At 44.4% G+C, this 25,000-nt stretch overlaps 1 protein-coding gene across 4 annotated transcripts in view; it reads left to right on the forward strand.

Annotated features, from left to right (window-relative positions):
- The first annotated feature begins 19,651 nt into the window (after nt 1-19,651).
- Nucleotides 19,652-25,000, forward strand: part of LOC130843167 (peptidyl-prolyl cis-trans isomerase FKBP5) — a 108,798-nt gene continuing 103,449 nt past the window's right edge. For all 4 annotated transcript variants that reach the window (XM_057719744.1, XM_057719745.1, XM_057719743.1 and 1 more), the window contains exon 1: nt 19,652-19,800. The gene's annotated coding sequence lies outside the window, so the exon portion shown is untranslated. The remainder of the gene's footprint in view (nt 19,801-25,000) is intronic.

Below are 25,000 nucleotides of genomic sequence, written 5' to 3' on the forward strand. Positions count from 1 at the left end.
GGGTGTTGGGGTCCAAGGGGAGCCAGCACTGCAGACTGCATGGGCAGCGGGTATTCTGGGTGGTGTTTACGCAGGTACTTGCTTTATAATTCATTAAACTGATCATGTCTGTTCTATGTATTTCTCTGTATGTGTCTTTTATGCTAGCAGTACTTTATTGGGTATAATCTACATATAGTAAAATACACAAATCTTAACTGCACAGCTCAAAATTTGAATTTTGACAAATATGTATACCTATCTATCACCTAGATAAAGACTTTGAACATTTTCAGCATCCCTAAGTTCCCTCATGCCCCCTCCCAGTTGGTTCCCACCCCAGAGGTGACCAAGATCTGATTTCTATCACCATAGATTGGTTTCGTGTGTGTGTGCGTATTTTACAAGGTTAAAAGAAATACATCTGCTATCATGAAGAAGGAAATGGGCAATAAAAATTTTAACGTGAGAAGGGGGCCTCAAAAGAGAAGGGTAACTGGAGTTTGGAAAAACTAAGGAATCATTGGCATGGGAAACGGAAGGTTCCAGAGCCAACCCCTCGGGATTGGGACAGGAGGGCTTGGGATACTTCTCTGATCCGAGTGGCAGTGAGTGGGGAGAGGCCTGCCAGGGCTCCTCCTGGGTCCAGCTGCCCCCATGTTCTGCTAGAGCTCTAGGCTCTTCCTCCAGCCGCCTCACCGCAGCAGTTTTCAGCAAGGCCAAGGCTGCAAGGAAGGGCACTCTCAAGGGCATCCGCCTAGAGACAGGGAGAAGTCAGGGCCTCTGTGCAGTTAGGTTATGCATCTTTCCTGCCTTCCCTTTCAATGTTTTTATGATCCTGGGCCTCCTTCACCATATATCCTGCTTGGGGACGGGAGAGGCTGAGGCTCTCAAAAGAGGGTGGTAGAGGAAGAGTCAAGGAGCTCATCATTCCTTCTTTCCTTCATTTAAAAACACTTACTTGAGGGACTTCCCTGGTGGTCCAGTGGTTAAGACTCTGCGCTGCCAATGCAGGGAATGCGGGTTCTATCCCTGGCTGGGGAATTAGGGTCCCGTGTGCCGTGCGGCACCACCAAAAGAATAGAAAAATTTTTTAAATAAAAATAAAAATACTTGAGCACCTACATTGTGCTGTAGCTTCTGCTAGTGCTGGAGATAGGAGGATGATTAAGACAATTTTTAGCTCCCTAAGGAGTCAGAGGTAGCATTCCCAGGTGAGGCAAGGCCTTATACCCCCTTCTTAATGGAGATGAGGGGCTCAGAGAGGTAAAGTGACTTGGTCAATATCACACAGCTAGCTGCTGGCAGAGGGAGGCAGAGAACAAGGACTTTGATGCAGCCTCCCTAGCTGGGGAGAGGAAAGCAAAGGAGGCAAAACCAACAGCAGCAGAAAGGTCTCTGACCTGGAGGGCAGGAGCCCTGGCTTCTGCCTTCTGTCGCTAGGTCTCAGAAGCACATCCTCTCTCTGGGCCTCCGTTTTCTCCCAGGTTTTCTCCCATGTATGTGAAGGAGGCTGCCTCCAGAGGAGCTTTAAGTTTCCTTTAGCCCTTTTTCAAGTGTACTGGGCCTTTTCCTGCCTCAGGGCCTTTGCTCAGGTTTCTCTCCTACTGGAAGCCCCCTTTCCCTCCCACTTCCTTCTTCTGACAGCCTCCCAGTCATTTGCCATCTAATTCCAATGCTACCCTCTGAGGCCCCCACAGCCTGGGGGATCTGTTGAGGGCTTTCCCCTAGGTCTCCACCAGAACAGACAAAGCATCCCTCACTTTGCGCCCCTCCCATCCTAGGGCAGGCCCTCCCATGGGGAGGGTATTTGTTTTGTCAGCCACGCCAGAGGAGTTGAAGTGAATTTTTGTCCCATCCCACACTTCTGTGTGCCTCTTTCAACTTGCAGAGAATGAGCTCATCCTTCTTCAGGGCCTGCAAGAGATCGTGCCTTTCTGCTGGGCAGGCCAGCCAAACCCGGGGCATCAAACTGGGGCCCCTTTGGCAAAGGTGGCTGTCCTGGGAGGTGAGCCCAGGAAGGATGAGAAGGACAGGCAGGATCTCAGCCAGAAGGATGGCTGCCCCACCTTGCCTGTTCCATCCTTATTCACAAACACCTGGGCAGAAATCTTCACTTACAACAAACATATGGCTCCCATTCCCATAACCACACCCAAACCCACGCCTACCTACCTGCCCGCAACTTTGTAAACATGTCACCCACTGCTCCCTCTGCGCCTCCCCCAGACAGGCATTGCACAAACTTACACAATCATTGCACATATACACATAGGCACACATACACACGCACACGGGCAACATGCAGACACAAGTGCATATGGATGGGTGCATCATGTACAACAGTCATGCCCACATGTACCTTGGGGCACACACTCTCACACGCATGCATATACGGGCACACAAGCATGCATGTCTGCACACAAGAGTACGCATATACACACACTCTTCTCTCCACCCTCAGCTCTCAGATGAGGGTGCCCAGCTCATACTTGCAATGAGGGGATGCTCTATTGTTGGGGTCTGGCTGTCTCTGGATTTATATCAAACTGGAGTCTTTTGTCTTAATTTTCCTTATCCTTGCTGATAGTCCTATGGGAAGCAGGGATAGCCCCAAGAGCTGTGGGCTCACTCCGGGGCCGCACCTTGGGTGGCAGACCCACAGGGTGAGGGTGGGGGGAGGATTCCATCACTCCTGGGAACAATGTCTCCAAGGAGCCGTCACCATTTTGCGAGGCTGACCTCTCTGCTTTCACTGTCATGCTCTTCACTCCATTCCATCCATTCATGGGACTCAGGCCCTTGTTCTCTTCCGGGGAGGTGGGGCGGGGCAGGGTATGAGGGGAAGGCTTTGAAGAGGGCCCAGTCTCAAGGTTGGTGTGGCAGCTCTGGGGCTGACACAGGGTCCCAGGCAGGCTGCCCCCCTCAAATGCAAGGGCGGCTTCTCTTGGACTCCTCCAGGGTGGCACAGCAGTAATCCAGAATGGGAGGTAGAATGATTGTGTTTGTGACATAGTTACCCAATCTAGATGGTTGGGCAGGGAGCAAGCTTGGATTCCATTAAACCCAATTTAGCTGTAGTCACTGAGCACACAATCTGTGCCTGGCATGGTGTGGGGGTGGGTGGGGAGGATGAGGGGGTGGATACAGAAATGAGTAAGACACAGTAACTGTCTTCTTAGAGAGAGGGAGAGAGTGTGTGTGCGTGTGTGTGTATGTGTGTGTGTGTGTGTGTGTGTGTGTGTGTTGGGTGGGGCCCAAGAAACACCACACAAGCAGAAAAACCCCTGGGAGGGGAACTTAAACACAATGTGCTCCACACTGAAGCCATCACCTCTGCCGACCCCTCCCCAGAGCATCGCAAACATGCCATCTGCCTCATCCTCCTGCTTCATTTCCTATTTTGACTTACTAAGGCCACATGGTGGCCCAGGGTAACACCTTGGGGCTACCCCAGATCTTCCCTCTCCTACCGCATCCAATCTGCCCCCCATCCTGTGGGTTTTCTTGTCCCATCTCTTCCGTGCACTCTCTCCTTTCAGGGCTCACTGCCAGGGCATCTCTCACCACCTCCCTCCTGGACTTCTAATGGGTAGGGAAGTCCCACCTCCAGGCTTATACCATCCTCCACACTGTTGCCAGAACCATCTGCCTCAAACACACAGCTCTCTGTCACTTAGAGCCCTTCACTGTCTCCCTATTACCATTAGAATAAAGTCCAAAGTGCCTAACATGCACAGCCATCCATCTGTACACAGCACGCAGCACCCCTGCACCTCTCAGCCTGCCCCTGACTCCTGGTTCCCCCAACTGGCTTTGCTGGTGGACAACCTTGAGCCTTCGTACGTGCTGTTGCTGTTGCCTGGAATGCCTGTCCCTCCTTGATCTAGCAAGGACCTCCTAATCTTTCCAGACTGAGGGGATCCCTCTTGGTCTCTATTCAAACACATTTTGTAAGAGTGCTGACAAAAATGACTTAAAAGCCACATATCATGTACTCTTCTGACTCCTCGCTTGATGTGTATTTTATACATATGTATTAAATGAGCTAATATATATATTATATAACAACCTTGATAGGTGCTACCATTATCTCCATTTTATAGATGCGAAAATTGATACACAGAGAATTTAAGTGGCTTATTTACCTAAGGTGAAATGCCTAATTAGTGGTGGAGTGGGATTTACACACAGCCAGTTAGATGAAGAGTCTATGTAGTTAATCCCTACACTACACTGCCTCACTCACTATTGTGTTTTGAGCAATCAGAGTCAGTTAATGTCTGGTGAATAAATGAATGAGTGACTCATTGAAATTGAATGGAATGAAGAAGTAGGGCTCCTCCTCATTTATAAGATTCTGCCATGCTAAAGCTATTTTATTTTTATTGAACATAGAAAATTTTAAAGAGAAGAGATTTTTTAAAATGTTGATTGATTGATTGATTGATTGGCTGTGCTGGGTGTTCGTTGCTGCGCACGGGCTTTCTCTAGTTGCGGAGAGCAGGGGGTACTCTTCATTGTGGTGCACAGGCTCCTCATTGCCGTGGCTTCTCTTGTTGTGGAGCATGGGTTCTAGGCTCATGGGCTTCAGTAGCTGTGGCACATGGGCTCAACAGTTGTGACTCACGGGCTCTAAAGTGCAGGCTCAATAGTTATGGCACACAGGCTTAGTTGCTCCGCAGCATGTGGGATCTTCCTGGGCCAGGGATTGAACCCGTGATTCTTAAACACTGCACCACCTAGGAAGCCCAAGAGAAGAGATTTTGAGGGTAAAATCCCATACATCATGTTTTCGTCTTATCTTCTTGCTTTTTATATAAAATTTACATGGATCTCCAAGCCTAAGCTGTTTTTAAGTCAACGAAGAGAAATGTCCTCAGGACCCTCTAATTACCCCTGATTACCATGGCCTGCTGCCCCCATGGAGAAAGACCCACTGAGAAGTGACCCAATGCAAGGTGAATTGTGACTGATGCTGAAAGAGCATCCCATCTCATCACACAGGCCTGGGACAGAGTCATGCTAACCAGGGATGTCAGCGAAGGCTTTCTAGAAGAGGAGAGATTTGGGCTGAGTCTTGAAGAATTTTGATAACTGGAGAGAAGGGAGAAGGACAGGGAAGTCCAGAGAATATTTGGACTCCAGGGTTTGGTGGTAGGAAGAGCAGGACAGGAAGACAGGAGAGGAAGACAGGATGTAACAGAAGGTGAGACCAGGCAGGTAACTGTGCAGGGTAGAGTAGCAGGTGTGAAATCACCTTCACTTCCACCCTGGGTGGCTGTATGGTTTTGAACAGGTAGCTGATTTTAAAATTTTCTGTGGGAATTCCCGGGTGGTCCAGTGGTTAGGACTCAGTGCTTTTACTGCCCGGTCCCAGGTACAATCCCTGGTCAGGAGACTAAGCCTGCAAGCCATGCTGCATGGCCAAAAAAAAAAAGAAAAAAATTATTTTTTAATTAAATTTTCTGCTATCCTATGTGCAAATTGAGCACTTAAGCCTGGGGAAAAGCTCAAATGAGCATCCGCAGGGCGGGAGAGATTGCTGATCCTCCAACCTCACATACTTGGTTCGCCAGCCAACCAGCCAACAGCTTCAGTCCGCCTACGCTTACTTCTGAAAGGTGGGGTGGCTTAGAGGATAAGCCATGACACTGTCATTTGCTGGCTTGGAAGGTCACTCAGCTACTCTGTGCCACAGTTTCCTTAGGTTGTTGTTGAAATCTAAAAGTTAGAGCACTTAAATCATCTAGATCATCGGAAGCACCCAGCCTCTAACAAGTGCCCAGCAGACGTTAGCTAATTTGGTCACTGTAGTCAGAGGTCTTCATAGTGATGCAAAATCTCCTTGGGTTATCCCTCTTCTAGGCCACAGGACTGGGCCTTTGCTGCCACCTCTTTCCAGTCCCAGGCTTCTCCCCACAGGTTTGGTTCCTGTTGACCTCCTCACCCACCAAAGGCCCCGAGTCAGTCCCCCATCTTTTTGCCCGTGCCCACTTATGCCCGCTGTGCTGATACACTGGCTTCTTGGGATGAGATTAATTTTGCTTTGTGCCCATAGGGCCTGGACGGGAAAGCAAAGCTGGGAAGAAACCTGAGTAAATACTTTCTGGGAGTCCACAGGGCACGTGGCCAATTTCACTTGGAGAGTCAGCCAGGTTCCTGACATCAGAGCTAAGTCCCCAGAGAGTAGACACTGGTGCCTCAGTGTCTCCCGGGGTGGGGGTGGGGGGTTCACAGCCCTGCAGGGAACCAGGCTTGGGAAATACCTTTTGGTTCTTTGCATGGTAGGGTGAAAGCAGCATCCAGCTATGCAATGACAGCCCAAAGACCCTGAGAACCGGGCTGGGATGGGCTACACATCTGGCTTCTCATGGCACAGGGGCAGGTGGCAAGGGGATTAGCTCACAGAACAGAGCCTGGACACTTTCCTGGGGCCAGGTCAGGGGGCTGCTCCTTAGCAAACCCTGAGGGCCTCGACAATTCTCTTTGAACTATCGGATTCACCCTCCCACCATCCTGCCCTTCTTCCCCACTTCTGGGGCTTTCTCCTAACACCCTCCATCCTGCAGAAGCTTTCCCTTAAATCCCCGAAGGCAGAGTTTCTCTTTATCGCTGTTCTTTTTTTGTTTTTTGGCTTTTTTTTTTTTTTTTAACAGTTTGATAATGCTGTGCCTTGGTGAGATTTCCCTTGTGTTTATCCTGCTTAGAGTTCATTCGTCAACTCTGGAACAATTTCAACCATTACTTATTCTAAATAGTTTCAGTATTCCTTCTATCCCAACAACTGTGTCTCAAAGATGGTCTGTGGGGGACCACCTGGGAGTTTGTTAACCACACCCCACCCAAATAAGAATCCCCTGGGAGCTCGGGAGTCTGTGTTTTGAACAAGTTTCTGGCTGAGTCTTAGGCCCACTGAAGGGAGACCACTTCGAAGAGACTGTGAGTGCTCCAACTGCAGGGCCTGGGTGTCACTCCTCTCCGTGTCCCCAGTCCCCGCAGGGCCTGATTGTCAAATGGAACACTCAGCTGCAAAGGTTTCTCTTTGTTCACTGAGTCAGCAAGATTGGTGCCATCTGCCTTCCCATGTTCCTGAAGCCTGATTCTGAAGGGATGACCCTTGGACTCATGACTTTCAGGCACCAGTCAGCAGAGGAAAGAGACTCTTTGGGGGCTTTAAGGAGCTCCCCCAAATCCACCAAGGAGGCCTCTGGGGAAAGCACTCCTGCTGACTTAACCACACGGGACCTCTGTTCTCTGTAAAATGCAGATAAACATTTCTGTTTGGAGGGTTGAGGCGAGGGAGTCAGACTTAAAAGTTAGAAATTCTGGGTGACAGGCTTAATTCACTTTGCAGTTAGGAGGAGAGGGAGAAAAGCAAGTGAGCAGGTTAGAAATGGTTATTTGCAAGCTACTTCCTAGAAAATACACAGAGAAGCAGACAGATAATGTACCAGACTAGTAAATAAGCACACACATTGCGTGTGTTTTCCATCAACTTTACTGAGACAGAATTTATATAATGATACAACACACCCATTTAAGTATACAGTTTGATGAGTTTTGACAAATGTGTTTGCCTGGGTAACCGCTATTACAACGTAGATCATTTCCTTCACTCTAAAAGTTTCCCTGTTTCTTTTTGCAATCAATCCCCACCTGGCCCGAGCAGCCTCTAAGCTGCTTTCTGTCACTTTTCATTAGGTTGGTATTTCCTAGAATTTCAAATACAAGGAATCACATCTTTTTGTATCTGGCTTCTTTTGCTCAACATAATGATTTTTGAGATTTGTCCCTGTGTTTGCATGTATTAGTAGCTCTTTCCCTTTGATTGCTGTGTTGTATTCCATCTCATGACTGTAACACTATTTGCTATCCTTTCTCCTGTGGATGGAGCTGATCGTTGATTTTAGTTTGAGGCTAGTATGAAAAGTTGCTGTGAACACTCTTGCACAGCTCTTTCTGTGAACACATGTCTTTGTTTCTCCTGGGAGCAGAATCTCTGAGTTATATGGCAAGTGTATGTTTAACTTCCAAAGAAGCTGCCAAACAGTATTCCAAAGTATGTTCCCACCAAGAAAGGACGAGAGTTCCAGTTGTTCCACAGCCTTGACGGCTCTTGGTAGTATTGACCTTTTTCATTTTAGCAGTACTGGTTAGGGGTGCAGTGGTCTTTCCCTGAAGCAAACATATGCCCACCTCTCCCAGCTCTTCTGGAACCAGTGCCCCCACCCACACACATCTGCCCAGCTGCTCTGACCATCTCTCTGTTTCCCCCGTGTTCTGGGCTTCTTTCCTGGAATTCTCATCCTTTCAAAATTTCCATAACTTGTTCCTTCTCATGATTCAGTTCTCAGCACAAGTGTCACCTCCTCAGGGGCCTTTCCTCACCACCTTCCCTATTAGTGTTCCCAACACTTCTGATCATATTACTCTGTTTTCTCTGTAGCAGTGAGTCCTATCTGAAAGAATTTTATTTGTTTGTCTACTTATTGACTGTCTGCCACCTAAGAGCGTTAGCTCCAGGACCAAAGGCATTTTGTCTGTTTTGTTTACCTAGAGCCTGATAGATAGTAGGTGTTCAATACACATAGCTGAATGGATTTGCAGTCCAAAGTGGAGGCTCAATGTATTGGTCTTTGAGGTCCTGGGAATTAAAGGGTATGCATATCAACAAAGAAAAAATATTGACAATGTTAATTATTTTTATTGCCTGGCACAATTTGATTTTGTATGTAAATATGCTTAGAAACCTAAAAATACAGGAAAGTAGAAAGAAGAGGAAAGTCAACCATAGTTCCACCAAATTATTGTGGTTTTAAAATGTAAATCATTTAAATTTTTAACTAGGTTTAAAATTTTGATTTTTTAAAGTTAATATTAACTTAATATTTCAACATGGTACAAAATTCAAACAGTGTATCCTTCTGGAAAAAAGCTAGTAATATACAAACATAGCTATCTCTATCAGAATTTTTTCCAAAAATAGTACCGAACTGTATACATTGCTTTGCACCTTACTCTTTTTATTTAACAATTTATCTTAGAAATCATTCCCCGTCAATGTTTCACTAAACATATTCACTAAACATTAAGATTAGGTTCAGCTGCAAGTGGTGGAAAATTCAAAACATCAGTGCCTTGCAAAATTAGACACTGATTTCTCTCTCATGAATGAAATCCAGAGGTAATTAGCCAGGAAATACTAGGACTGCACAATTATCAGGGACCAAGATTCATTCTGTCTTTTGCTATGCCGTACTCAACATGGGGCTTCTACCTCGTGGTCCACTGTGGCTGAGCTCCAGCCATTACATCTGCATCTAGCCAGCAGAAAGAGGGAAAAAAAGAGAGGGACATCCTTCCTTCCATTAAGGACACATCCTATGACATTTCTGCTCAGCTCCCATTAGTCAGAACACAGGGACACACCTAGCTGCAATGGAGGCTGGGAAATATATTCTTTGTTCCAGGTAGCCATGTACCTAGTTCAAAAAGCAGAGGAGAAGAGGAGAATGGATATTGGGGGATAACTAACAACCCCTGCTACAGTATATATAGATTTGCCTCATTTTAAAAACTGGAATTTTTCTATAACCACCTGTCCAGTGGAAAGTGGGAGCCACTCACCAGATCTCCTGTCCTGCATTTGTAAATCGAAGTCTCTTTTAGGTGTGTGATTGGTAGAGCTATGATCTAGCTGCAAGGGAGGCTGGGAATTTGAATTCTGACTTCTAGGTTGAGAGGTAAAATTCATGATAGAAGGATTTCCCAAAATACAGAAATGCCATTTAGAATTTGGACCATTCCTCTCATCAAAGACAACTATATACAGTAGAAAAATATTTTTGAATCTTAAAAGCATCAAAAATCTAACATGGTAGTGAGGAATTACTGGACCAAGATACATGAAAAGATAAGAATTCAGAGAGATTAGAGTTGCCAGATAAAATACAGGACTCCCACTTAAATTTGAATTTCATAAACAACAAAATATTTTTTAGCATAAGTACACTCATGCAATATTGGGGACATAATGATACTAAAAAATAATTTGTTTTTTATTTGAAATTCAAATGTAACTTGATGTCCTATATTTTTATTTGTTAAATCTGGCAACCCTAACAGAGAAATGAGTCCAGCATTTGGGGCTGATTTTACCCCAGGGCATTTGCCGATCTGAATCATTAGAGAGGCTGAGCTGCACTTTTGAAAGCTTCTTAGGACTAGGGGTACAAAATTGGAGTTCAAGGCCTACCGAGGTTGGAGACTCTGATAAAGCACTCCTGTGGTAGGTTGTTGCTCTGATGACCCCCAATGAACCATGACTATGGCTCTCTGTACCCTGTGTAATTTCCTGACTCTGGGCTGGCCTTGTGATCCACTTTACCCAACAGAATATAGTGCAAGCGATGTTGTTCTGGGCCAGGCTCAAGCCTTAAGAGGACAGCTTCCATATGTTGGTTCTGGAGGATGCCAGCTGCCATGTAGGAAGTGCTACTACCCTAAGAACCAGGACGTAACCAAGGAATGATAAGGGTAACATGTGCCCACCTAGATTTCAGAATTGCCATGGACCTGTGGCTTCTAAGTGCCTGCCGTTTTCCCCTCCTTTCTGAGTAGGAATGTCTATTGGGATTTTCCTTCCTCTGCCTCACCATTGCCTGTGGGGAGCGGGTAACTTGTCTCCCTAATTCAAAAGTTATCAGATTCAGAGAAGCATCTCTTGAGAAACCTCATTCATACGTGGACCTGATTTAAATGATAAAATTATGGGCTTCAAGCTCCATCTTAGTACAGTAATGGGGTGAGATCTGGGGGCTCTTAAGAGGTGGTGAGTATATGTTGCATGTGGGAGGAAGTATCTCATTAGGGGACAGAGATCGTGATAGATTGTCACTTCTGTGGACCCCAGTGAACCATATATCTCAGTATTCACATCATTATTAGCTCCCTCCCCTTGAATCTGGACTGGCTGGTGACCTGCTTTAACTAACAGAACATGGTGGAAATGACGTTGTCAGTTCCAGGCCTAAACCTTAAGAAATTTGCTCTTTGGAGGAAGCCAGCCACCATGTTTAGAAGCCCAGTTATGCAACTCAGTGGTTTTAATGCACTCACAGATATGTGCAACCATCACCACAGTCAACCTCAGGACATTTTCATCACCTCAAAAAGAAACCTTGCACCTTTTACCTATTATCTTCCTATCTGTCCTTCCTCTACACTCCCAGTTCTAAGCAATCTCTAATCTACTTCCTGTCTTTTGTCTTCCCTGTTCTGGACATTTCATATGAATGGAATCATATAATATGCAGTCTTTTGTGACTGGCTTCTTTTACTTAGCTTCATCCACGTTACAAGGTTCATCCACGTTACAGCATCTATCAGTACTTCATTCTCTTTTATGGTCAAATAATGTTCCATTGTACAGATATACTACATTTTGTTTATCTGTTCATCAGTTGATACACATTTGTGTTGTTTTCACCTTTGGGCTATTATGAGCTTATGCTAATATATACATTGGTGTACAAGTAAGTATCTGTTTGAATCTTTGTTTTCAATTCTTTTGGGTATATACTTAGGAGTGGAATTGCTGGGTCATATGGTAATTCTTTGTTTAACATTTTAGGAAGTGCCAAACTATTTTCCATTCCCACCAGCAATGTACAAGGGTTTCAATTTCTCCGCATATTTACCAACACTAGTACCCTTGTGGAAAATATTTCATTGTCAAGGGTATGTCTACCCTTGTGCTGTTACCAAGTGTTGATTATTGTTGTTTCATAGTAAAATTTGAAATCGGGAAATGTAAGTCTTCCTACTTTGTCTTTCTTTTTAAGTGTTATTGGCTATTCTGAGTCCCTTGCAATTCCATATGAATTTTAGAAACAGCTTGCCAATTTCTATAAAGAAGCAAGCTGGGAGTCTAATGGGATTGCACTGAATTTGTAGATCAATTTTCGGAGTATTGCCATCATAACAATGTTAAGTCTTTTGATGCACAGGATGTTTTCCCAATTATTTAGATCCTTAACTTCTTTTTCTAAAAAAATTTATTTATTATTTATTTATTTATTTATTTACTTATTTACTTATTTGTTTATTTTGTTGTGCCAGGTCTTAGTTGAGGCAGGTGGGCTCCTTAGTTGCAGCTCAGGGGCTCCTTAGTTGTGGTGTGCAAACTCTTGGTTTCAGCGTGCATGTGGGATCTAGTCCCCTGACCATGGATTAAACCTGAGCCTCCAGCGCTAGGAGCGCAGAGTCTTAACCATTGCACCACCAGGGAAGTCCCGGTCCTTAACTTCTTACAACAATGTTTTATAGTTTTCAGAGCCTAAGTTTGGCATTTCTTTTGTTAAATTTGTTCCTAAGTATTTTATTCTTTTTGATGCTACTATAAATGGATTTTTTTTCTTGATTTTATTTTTGGATGGTTCATTGAAAGTGTACAGAAATACAAATGCTATTTATTGTTGGCTTGTATCCAGCAAACTTGCTGAATTCATTTATTAATTCTAACAGGTTTTTGGTGGATTCCGTAGGATATTCTAACACAAGATCATGTCATCTGTGAATAGTCTTACTTATTCCTTTCCAATCTGGACATCTTTGTGTGTGTGTGCATGTGTCTTTTATTGATGTATACTTCATTTACAGTATTATATTAGTTTTAGGCATACAATATAGTGATTCAATATTGTTTTTAATTAATTTATTTATTTATTTATTGGCTGTGTTGGGTCTTCATTGCTGCACACGGGCTTTCCCTAGTTGCCGTGAGCAGGGGCTACTGTTCATTGTGGTGCGTGGGCTCCTCATTGCAGTGGCTTCTCTTGTTGTGGAGCACGGGCTCAATAGTTGTGGCTCTTGGGCTCTAGAGCACAGGCTCAATAGCTGTGGCGCACGGGGCTTAGCTGCTCCGTGGCACGTGGGATCTTCCTGGAGCAGGGATCGAACCCATGTCCCCTGCATTGACAGATGGATTCTTAACCACTGCACCACCTAGGAAGTCCCTCATTCAATATTTTTATAGATTTTACTCCATTTGAAATTATTACAAATAATGGCTATATTTCCCTGTGCCATACAATATACCCTTGCTGCTTATCTAATTTTTGTGGGGGGGGCCCGCTGCACCACATGCAGGATCTTACTTCTCCAACCAGGGAATTGAACCCGTGCTCCCTGAAGTGGAAGCACAGAGTCTTAACCACTGGACTGCCAGGGAAGCCCTTGTTTATCTATTTTATAAGTAATTTGCACCTTAATCCCATACCCCTATCTTGCCTCTCCCCCTTCCCTCTCCTCAGGAGTAACCTCTAGTTTGTTCCCTATATCTATAAGTCTGTTTCTGTTTTGTTATATTCATTTGCTTGTTTTATTTTTTAGATTCCATATATAAATGATAACAGAGCATTTGTCTTTGTCTGACATTTCACTAAGCATGATGCTCTCTAGGTCCATCCATGTTGTTATAAATGGCATAATTTTATTCTTTTTTTATGGCTGAGTAATATCCCATTGTGTATATCTATCATCTATCTATCTATTTACTACATTTTCTTTCTCCATTCATCTGTTGATGGACACAGGTTGCTTCCATATGTTGGCTATTGTGGCTATTGTAAACAATCCTGCTATGACCACTGGGGTGCTTGTATCTTTTTAAGATTTTTTTTTTTTTGATGTGGGCCATTTTAAAAGTCTTTATTGGATTTGTTACAATATTGCTTCTGTTTTTTATGGTTTTTTGTTTTTTGGCCTGGAAGCATGTGGGACCTTAGCTCCCTGAATCCACACCCCCTGCATTGGAAGGCAAAGTCTTAACCACTGGACCACCAGGGAAGTCCCACATGTATCTTCTTCAATTTAGTGTTTTCATTTTCTTCAGATGTATACACAGGTGTGGAACTGCTGGATCATAAGGTAGTTCTATTTTTAGTTTTTTGAGGAATCTCCATACTGCTTTCCATAGTGGCTGCACCATGGATGCCTTTTAATTTTTTTTTTTAAGCAGAGTGGATCTGTTTCTTTTTTTAAAATTAATTAATTAATTAATTAATTTTATTGGCTGTGTTGGGTCGTTTTTGCTGTGCGTGGGCTTTCTTTTAGTTGCGGTGAGTGGGGGCTACTCTTTGTTGTGGTGCGTGGGCTCCTCATTGCCTTGGCTTCTCTTGTTGTGGAGCACAACAAGGTGCGTGGGCTTCAGTAGTTGCAGCACATGGGCTCAATAGTTGTGTCTCATGGGCTCTAAAACATAGTCTCAATAGTTGTGGCGCACGGGCTTAGTTGCTCCCCAGCATGTGGGATCTTCCTGGAGCAGGGATCGAACCTGTGTCACCTGCATTGGCAGGTGGATTCTTAACCACTGTACCAATCTAGGAGGCCCCTCTTTTTTTTTTTTAATTTTTAAAAAATAAATTTATTTTTATTTATTGGCTGTGGTGGGTCTGCGTTGCTGCGCGTGGGCTTTCTCTAGTTGCGGAGAGTGGGGGCTACGCTTTGTTGTGGTGTGCAGGCTTCTCAGTGCAGTGACTTCTCTTGTTGAAGAGCACAGGCTCTAGGTGCACGGGCTTCAGAAGTTGTGACATGTGGGCTCAATAGTTGTGGCTCACGGGCTCTAGAGCACAGGCTCAGTAGTTATGGCGCAAGGGCTTAGTTGCTTCAGGCATGTGGGATCTTCCTGGACCAGGGCGCGAACCCGTGTCCCCTGCATTGGCAGGCGGATTCTTAACCACTGCGCCACAAGGGAAGCCCTTCATTTCTATTTCTTGACTAATTGCCCGGGCTAGGACCTCCAGTACAATATTAAATAGAAGTGGCAAGAGTGGACATCCTCGTCTTGTTCCTTGTCTTGTTTTCTAGGGAAAGTATCCAGTCTGTCACTATTAGGCACGATATTAGTTGTGGGTTTTTTTGTAGGTGTCCTTTATCAGGTTGAGGATGGCTGCCTGTCTTCACAAATAAAGTTTTATTGTTAGGCAGTCAGGCCATTCATTTATGTGTTGTCTATGGCTGTTTTGTACTATAATGACAGAGTTGAGTAGTTATGACAGAGACTGTATGGCTTGTAAGCCTAAAATATTTACCATCTGGCCCTTTAAAGAAAAATCTGCTGACATGTTTTAAACTGCTAAATTTGGGGACAGTTTGCTATGAAACAATATATGAGGGTAGTCAAATATTATCTTCACTCTGGTTATATTAAAACTTCTGTTAGTCACATTGTCTTATCAGCACTTTCTGTTCAAGGCTACTGTCTCCCCAGTCACTGCTCTGCAGGTGTGAACGTGTTACATCAGTTCATTTGTAACTGCAGTGCGAGCAAAAATGGATGCCCCGCTTGTGATCTGCATGAAAGAAGAGCAGTGTGCAGTGATTCATTTTTTGTGGTCTGAGGGTGTACCTGGTGCCATTATTTATTGAAGACTTTGTGCGCAGTATGGAGAAAGAGTTTTGTTGCGAAGAAGTGTTTATGAATGGATAGAGAAGTTCAAGGAAGGTCGCACAAGTGTTAGCCATCAAGAGGGAGCCGGATTCACATCTGATGAAGAAGTGAAGAAAGACAGTGGTGCATTCATGGCTCGTAGCTCAGCCTAAAACATTTTTTAACGAGGTAATATGAAAGCTTGTTGACAGATGGACAAAGTGTACTGAAAAGCAAGGAGAGGCACTTCCTAGGTGGCCTGCCAATGCAAGGAACATGGGTTTGATCCCTGCTCCGGGAAGATTCCACATACCCAGGAGCAACTAAACCTGTGTGCCACAACTATTGAGCCTACGCTTTAGAGCCCGTGAGCCACAACTATTGGAAGATTCCACATACCCAGGAGCAACTAAACCTGTGTGCCACAACTATTCAGCCTACGCTTTAGAGCCCGTGAGCCACAACTATTGAGCCTGTGTGCCGCAACTACTGAAGCCCATGCACCTAGAGCCCGTGCTTTGCAACAAGAGAAGCTATGGCAATGAGGAGCCCGTGCACCACAACAAAGAGTAGCCCCCGCTCACCGTAACTAGACAAAGCCTGTGTGCATCAACGAAGACCTGACACAGCCAATAAATAAATAAATTTATTTTTAAAAAAAGCAAGGAGATTATATCAAAAAATGATGTATTTGTCTTTCCTAAAAGCTAATTAAAATACATTCTACAACCAGAGTGTGAATAATTTTTGCCCACCCTCGTATAACTAAAAAAAACTCCCCATCTTCAACTGGGACCTCAAAGAACTGTAGCATTGAGTAAGCGGGGGACCATAAATGAATAAACCCTCCCACAGACTCTAGCCTAGCTTCAAGTTATCAGAGAGGCTCAGAAAATCAGAAGCCCTGATTGGGTTAAGGTGACCCTAGTTTGCTAGTGTCCCAGGATGTCTGTGGAAACAAACGGAGATCCTTTCTTGAGGAAGATATTATCATCGTTGCCTCAGATGACTTTTCAAATACAATGTCCAAAACATAACCAGGTACATGAGGAGATAAAATAACACGAGGAAGAACCAGTAGGAAAAACTGACAATGGAAGTGGACCCCCAGGGACTCCAGATTGTGCCCTCTCCTACACCAGCAACACAGACCCTAAAACAACTATACTTACTGTGTTTAAGGAGAGAAAAGTCAAGCTTAAAAATTAAGTAGGGCACTAAGGGATATAAGAAGTGACACAGCAGATCTGAACAAGAACCAAATAGAAATTCTAGAACTAAAAAAAAATAGAATAATCAAATTTAAGAGCTCAATGGATGGGTTTAAGGGGAGAATTTTTTTTAAAAAAGCTGAATAGAGAATTAGTGAACTGCAAGAGTCAGGAGAAATTTTTAGAACAAAGCATGGAAGGACAAAAACTAGAAAATACAGAAGAAAGGGATGTAGTGAGAAGATCTAATATATATTTCAACTGGGGGCCCAGAAGGAAAGACGAAAATGTACAGAAAGAGTATTTGAACACACAATGGCTGAGAGTTTTTCAAAATTGATGAAAAACTATTTAAAAGGTGATAGCCATGAAATGACAGATATCCATTCCATCAGGTGTTCTGACTCTTAAAATCCTTCATGTACAAATCTACATTTGAAAAGATTCTGAAACTAACATGGAGGTAGCTCTACAGTGGATGGAATAGTGCTTGTGTAGGCTGAGTTCAAGTACAAACTCTGCCACCTCCTAGCTGTGCGGCCTGGAGAAGATTGCCAAACTTCAGTTTACTCAACTGAGAGATGGGACCAGTAATATAGGCCTACTCCACATTGTCATTTTGAGAATCAGGTGATACAAGGCATGTGAACAAACCAAGAGCACACCAAGTGTTTTATTTTATTTATTTTTTAATTTTTTTTGGCCGTGCCGAGTAGCTTGCGGGATCTTAGTGCCCAGACCAGGGATTGAACCCACGCCCGGGGCAGTGAAAAAGTGCGGAGTCCTATCACTGGGCCGCCAGGGAATTCCCCATGCCGAGTGTTTTAAATGAGATATGATCTGAGCAGTATCGCAAACATTCCCCGGGGCATCAACAGTGACAGGTAGGACTGGCAAATAATTTGCTGGTCCCACCGCAAAATAAAAATGTGGGCCCCTTGTTAAAAAATTATTAAGGATTTCAAGACAGTGACAGCAGAGCATTAATCTGAGCACAGTTCACAGGCCCATGAGGCCAGCTGTGGTGAAAGGCCTTGCAAAGAACTGCTGCGTGCCTGAGGAAAGGGTTGCTTCTCCCACACCCAGGTGTCTGCAGCCATGGCCCAGGTTATCTTTGAGTTCTGAAGGGCAGCAATGCTTAGGGAAATTGCAAGCACACATGTTTCCAAATGCTGAGGAGGGCAAGTGCAGTGACCGGAGTGGTTTTCTGAGAGAGTGGGTGGGGCCAGCCAGGCTGCCATCGGAACTGTGGAACTGACTGTTCCCCACAGACTCTGGCCTAGAAAAAAAAAAGGCTGCAGCTGTATCTACAGGGCCTGTTGTTGTTTGCTGCGGTGTGTTACAACACAGCCTGGCAGCCTCCCGGGTCTTTCTGTCTTCCTCCTGGAAGAGCCTGGTCCCAGACCATGTGACATGGCCACACAGCCCTGCAGATCTGCCCCCAGTGTTGCTTGCTGTTCCCTCAATTACTAGGCTTTTCCAGGTCTGCCTTCCCTTTGCTCATGCTATTCCCCTCTCCCCTCTCCCCGCCACCTCTCGCCCCCCCGGGGAGTTCCTTGCCTTCCTCTTCCACATCCCTCAGCCTGGCAAACACCATCTTTGAATACTATCTTTTAAGTCTCAGCTCTAGAGTCACCTCTTCGAGGCCTTTCCTGACTCTCCCAGGAAGAGCTGTTTTCCCCCTCCTGGGAGTCCTCCACTGGCCTATGCACAGCCACTCCCTATGCAGACATCTGTCACAGTCTCTGAAACATGAGGAGCATTGACATGCAATGTGGATGTCACTGTCTCTTAGGCTGAAGCCCTTAAGGGCTGGGACAGTGTCCTCTGGTATCTGTATACCCTGCACATAGCACAGCACTTAATACTTGCTGTTAAAAAGCATAGTAGATGCTTAATCAATTGGTGTTAGTATGCAGAGTAGTTTTAATCTCCACTGTCTTACTGAATTAATACATAAGTAAATTGTTTCAGTGACTCTCTCTGGCATCTGATAAAAAGGGAAGCTTCTAGGCACTGAGACAGGGCCCTTGCCCTTGAGGAGGTTTCAGTGTCAGCTCTAGTGGTTATTTCTGCAGGCAGCACCTCTTGAAGGCAGAGATGATGATTTGTAGAAGCTCCACATAAATACCTAAGTGACCCAGGTGATATAGCATAGAGAGCAGATGTGGAGCTAGGAGATGTTAGGTTTCCATAGGTAATTATTACGCTCCATAGCTATGTTACTTCAGGTTTCTGTTTCCTCAAAAATGAGACTGAGCTAGCTACTCCCTAAGGCCCAGGTACCGCTAGCCCAGTCCCCTCATCTGAATCTCTGGGTAGCCATTTCGTTGGAGGGGTCTGAACCTCTCCTGAAGCTGAGTTGCTCAGCAGGCCTACCCTTTCGCAGGTGACAGAAAACACAGACATCTTTCAAGGCCCTTTGCTGTCTCAGTCACCTGGGATCTCATATTTAAAAGGTAGAAAGCCACGGGAAAGAGTAGTCTTCACAGTCCCTGAGGGTCCAGAGGGAAGTGCTATGTGCTGTGGTTCTCCAGATGGGAGTTTCCCCAGTTCCAAATGGACAACTTTGAGTTCCTGATATTGTTTCCTGGGGCTAACCTGGCTTGCTCACCTGAAACAAACAAGCCTGGTCTGCCCCCTCCATCCTCGGGGCAGGCCGAGTGCGCAGACAGGAGGGCAGGGCTTTCAGAGACAGATCCCGATGTGAAGTCAACTAGTTTGTTTAGGCATTAGTTTCCCGGAGGTAAGGGATGCTGTGAGGGGGTGTCGGTCAGTTTTCTCCATCCCTTCCCTCCAGCCCCCACAAAGGGCAAGGGCCAGACACGTGGGCCGGCGTGGAGAGGCGGAGGTTACACCAAGGCGGAGGTGCAAATGGACGGGGGCGGGGCCTTATTTGCATGGACGGCGCGCGGCCGCCAATCCGGACAGGCGGAGCGACAGCCCGCGCGCCTTTTGGGGGCGGACTGACAGCCCCGGGGCCCTATGGGAGGCGGGTCCTGCGGCCGGCGAGGGCGGGACGGCGCCGGGCGCTGCCCGGGGGATTCGGGCCGGTTAGCGGGCGCTGCCAGTCTCCGGCGGCGGCGTCCGGCGCGCGGGCGGCCTGCTGGGCGGGCTGAGGGGCCAGCGGCGCGCGGGTGCGGCGGAGAGAGAGCATACGAGCAACCGTGGCGGCAGGTACTGGCGCCACAGCCTCAGGGATGGGGCGGGTGGTCGCGGAGCCCGGGAAGCCGAGTTCCCTCCTTGGCTGTCCGGCCGCCGCCGCGCCGCCTCCCCGCCCCCTCACGCGGCTCCCCAGCCTGGGAGCGGCGCGTCGCGGCCAGCGGGGCCGGGGGGAGCTTCCAGGAGGACGCGCCAGAGGCCCCCAGCTCCACTGTGGGGCTCCTCTGCGTCCCCCCGGGCCGCGGGGCCGGGGCTCCCTCCCGGAGACCCGGAGCCGGTGGCCGCGGGAGCGGCTCTCCGCCCCCGCCTCGCTCCCCGTCTCCGAGGCGAGGCCGGTCGCGCCCGCGGGTCTTCACCCGGCTTTTGTTTCCCGCCCGGGGTGACAGGTCCCGGCTCCGGCTCCCGTCGGCGGCCCCCGACTCGCCCGAGGCCCGGCTCCCGTGACCGCCGCCGCCCGGAGCAGGCGGCGGGACCGGCGGAGAGCCGGGCGGCGCGTGAGCAGCAGCTGCCGCGGGCGGGAGAGAAACTTCGCTTTCCGGGGCCCGGGCGGCGGGAGAAGTGGAGCCGGGGTGAGCCGTGCGCCGGGACGCCGCGGGCGCGATGGAGCCTCGCTCACCTGGCTGGCCCGCCGGGGATGAGGATAACGGAGCGTCCCGCCGCCGCCGTCCTGGCTTTCGGTTTGCGCTCCGCGGGCGGTGGGTGTGGATGCGCGTTCACCGCCTTCACCTGCCGCCCGGAGACCGGTGACTGAGCCCAGCATCCCCACTCTCGGCCGCTCGTAGAGGGTGCGGTGCGGCGCCGTCCTAACAGGTGATGATCCTAGTGCCAGGTGAACGCCAGTGCAAAGTTGTTTCAGGGCTCCGTATTCGGTTCACTCCGGGACGTTATGACGCTCTCCCCCTTAATGATGTCTAAAAGAGGTGTGTTGGCCGCAGTATAGGAGTCAAAACCAGGATTGATGGGGGGGGGTGGGGGGCAGGTGGGGGGTGTTGTCAGCGGGGAGATTGCCTTCTTTCCATTGACGTGCCGGGAGGAACATCTTCGTCTCAGTTTAAAAATTGGTTTCTGCAGTGGTGGCGAAAGCCTGCATAGTAAGGTACAAGTTGTAAATGGAGAGTGCAGAACTCTAGATATCCTTCAGTGTGGTTCAGGACAGCGTGTACAGCGTTTGGCCGCCATTCAGTAAATTCTGCATGAAGCAGTTGGAGCTCGTGGTTTTGGATTTACTTTACAGGAGTGGAATAAGGCTTAGCATTGAATGGGAGCTTTCTTTGCCTCTCAGAGGGCACACAGGAGTATTTATTTTCATTGTCTTCCCGTTTTGTTAGATTGCAGACAAAAGTTAAGAACATATTTTGGTTCAGTGTTTTTAATAGTCTATGGGAATCCTTCCCCACCCCCACCCTGCACAAGAGTTTTACTTTAAAATTCAAGAATAGAGTTGAAAAACTTATTCTTGTGGGAAATTTTTATTTGTTATGCTTTCACTTTTCTCTCTCTCCCAGCTGACCTCACTTAACAATCTACAGTTATGGCCTGACCAATTTAGAGCATCTATAGAAAACATGTTTTAAAATAATATATAATTATTTAAAAATATATTATGAAGGTTATTAATAACGCTCGTTTGTGAGGAACAGTTGATTTCGATTACTCAGTTTTTCTTCTAATGTGTCTTTTTTGTATCTGTGCTGGGTATGATTTGTACGTAAGAGATGTAAGTTTAACTTCTTAAGGACAATTATAATTTTGATTTAATTACGCAACTTTATTAGTGTTTCATTGAATGGTAATTTTAGTTATTTACGTAGCCAATTAGTAACACCTTTTAAAGGTGAACTCTTTAACCAGTAGTCTAATTGTGACTATTTGGGATTTTTTAAAAAATCAGAGATGGTCTTTATAAAATGTTTTATTTCTCTGAAACCACAGGCTTATATGCTGTGAGGTCTTTGTCTTTCCAACATTTAACAAAACAAATATGTTTCTGAATCTTCAATTTTTTCAGTAATGGGAATTTTGGGTGAATTTCTTTTTTAAAACATTTTAACCAGTTCAACATGAACATTCTAAAATATTGGATTAGGCAACTAGTGAAATCTTCAATTTTCTGTTTATTCTTGGATTGGAAAAGGATACATATTTTAGGTTGTTTTGTTATCTAAAGGCTTCTTAGCTTAGAAAGAATCAGTCTAGAGAAGGAAGAACATCCTCTTTCTATAGGTGTAGAAGTTATTACTGTTGAAAGCTGAGGTGGCTTTTTGATGCTTAGTGAAGGTAGGTTGTTTGAACAGTGACTCCTGCAGAATGGGTTTTATTCTATATAAGTAGTTCTACGGAATCTTATGAGATGGGTTATGGGTGATCTATATAATTGTTCTTTAAAGTGTATAGGAATATGTCAGTTTAACTACTATGTATAATTAGAAGTTTTATAGGCTTTATCCTATGATGATGCTTAGGTATACTGCATATCATAAATTCAAGCCATATTTCGTAGCTTTATTTACACAGAGCATATTTTGGGAACTTTAGCTATAAAAGTGCCTTTTAAGTAAAAGACCATTTTCAAATTCAGTTTTTATATATTTTAATTACTGAGTTTTTCCACTTTAACTTGTGGTAGACCATATCATAAAGTTATCAACCACATTAAAGTTTCAAAATTAAACATAAGCTGAATTCTTGCATCAACACAATAAATGTTGGGAGTGTTTTTAAGTCACTTACCCTCAGGTGTGGCTCCTTTTGAGTTTGGGACTGGGAAAATATTTTTGAATGAATAAAACTACAAAAAACAGGGACACATATTAAACCAGCTAAATTTGGGGATAAATCACATAATACTGTTAAACATTAATACTGCTTTATTGAACAGTAATATGCATGCTGTATCCATCATTAAGAATATTTTCTGTAGGCCTTTAATATAATTTTCCACAATTCCTAACAAAGAATCTATATTGTACATGTTTTGGCACACTAACATTTTATAATTCTGAAACTATTTGAATTTTCTAACCTAGCTGGTTAGTAATTAGATTTTGTTTTTTCATTATTTTACATTCTGAATTTTTCTACAGTGCATTTTTAACTTCTGACATTATGTCCCCAAAAGTGTAAGGAAAATTAAATCTACATTCATCAGAGACTGGGTGGCTGTTGGTAGGTAAATCACATAACTGTTGATTTAAAAACAGTAGCCACTTAAGTGTGGGTTTTTTTTTTTCCAAATAAGATGTTTATTTATTGTGTAAAAGTTCTACCAAATAAGACAGGTTAAAATAGTTTATAGTAGGACCTTGTGTAACAAGTTACTAAGGCTATTTCAGTAGTATTTGAAACACTAAAATTCAAGTACTGAAAATAATTTGTACATCATTGTTTGTTATGAGACTTGACCTGCATTCAGCTGAAACTCAAACATGTAAGACCATAATCCTTAAATGAGGCAAGTTCATTTTATGCTTATTTTAGTGTTTTAGTCTTTTGGAAAACATCTGGTTAATAAGAGTGAAGGACCACCAGAGGGAGTACGGGGTCTACGCATTTGGTATGCTTATTGTCTCCTCTTGGTCTGGAAGAAAAACATTTTTAGAAATAGGAATAAAATTTTTGTTCTCTAAAACAATCAGGCAAAAGATATAAAAATTTGGGAATTGTAGCTGTTTGGAGCTGCTGTCAGTTTTGTAACAGTTAATCAAGGTTGGTTTTTTTTTTCTTTTTAGAAAAAGGTACAGTTATTAGAAAAATGAAAATTATGTATTTTCAGAGTGAAATACTGAGTTTTTAAGTAAACAATTACACATCTGTGAAAGTTAGGGAACATCCAAATGCTAAGAATGTTTTTTAAGATTAAAAGTATAGTACATTTGAATTGTATCATCTTGAAATTGCTCATTTTTTGGAAGGAAGAGCAAAATAAAAGATGGAGAAAGATTAAAGACTAGAAGAGGGCTTTTCTTCCCTTTTGTAATTGCAAACCCTTCCTAAAGCAGGTGATGGTAAATTTCTGGAACCATTTGTAGTGTTCAGCCTCAGTCTTGGCAATTTATGTATGATGTTAAATGAGGAGCCACTCCTAGTCCCCTGAAAATGATCATCTGATTATCACAAACAGGGTTGGGAATTTCAAATTGATCTCATCAAAAATCAGAGATGTGTGTGTGTTTCTCAATGTTCCTATCATTGGAAATTAAAGATCCTCCTCTACTGTCTGCTGAAAATTACACATGGAATTTGAAGGTCAGAATGTCCCTATCACAGACTTACATGCTGCAGTAAGTTACTTTTTGGAATGGAGGAAGCATTCTGGTCTTTTTCGGAGTATACAGTATTCTGCATGAGGATGAGATGGTGGTTACCCATGTTAAATATTAACCAGTGAAGTTATTTCCATGTTCAACTTTTTAAAAGAGCAAGATAGTAAAATAAAATCTTGTAATCTTAACATATTTTGGATTTTGCCCCAGCATGAAAAATTATTACATGGTGAATGGTAATATTTAATGTTTTAGAATTCTAGTTTGGGAAGGGGATTTGTTATGAGAAGATGGTATTTCATTGGAGCAAAACAGGGTAACTTACATGGAGAGAAATTTGTCTCTCTTTTGAATTATTCTTAGGTTAAAACATAATTAAGAAAAATTGAATAATTTTAAGAATAATTAAGAAATTAAATAATTTGAATAATTGAGAAAAATTGAAATGTCATCTTTCCCATCTTAAATTTGTTTTCACTATGAACTTTATAAGTTCTTTTAAAATACCTTTGTTGGTCCTAGGTAGACCTCTCAGAATCTGTGCGCGCGCGCGCACACACACACACACACACACACACACACACAATTATATGCACACAGGTAGATAAAATATCTGTTGTATATATTTGCATTATATATGTAACTGTATGTTTGCTATATGTATATGTACATATATAAATCAACCCATCTATCTATACTATATGACTTCACAGACTTATATGTGAAATCTTTTTTTTTTTCTTAATGAAATCTTGCTGCACCAAGAGGAATAAAGTACATGTCCACAAAAAGACTGACGAAAATGTTGGTAGCATCTTTCTTCACAATGAACTAATGATTCATACAACAACATAGGTGAATCTCAGAAATATTATTCAGAGCAAGAGAAGCCAGACACACGTATGTACTGTAAGATGTCATTTATAAAAGAGACAAGAACAGGAGAAACTTAG

The sequence above is a fragment of the Hippopotamus amphibius genome, unplaced genomic scaffold (genome assembly GCF_030028045.1).
Source record: "Hippopotamus amphibius kiboko isolate mHipAmp2 unplaced genomic scaffold, mHipAmp2.hap2 scaffold_187, whole genome shotgun sequence".
Classification (NCBI taxonomy): domain Eukaryota; kingdom Metazoa; phylum Chordata; class Mammalia; order Artiodactyla; family Hippopotamidae; genus Hippopotamus; species Hippopotamus amphibius.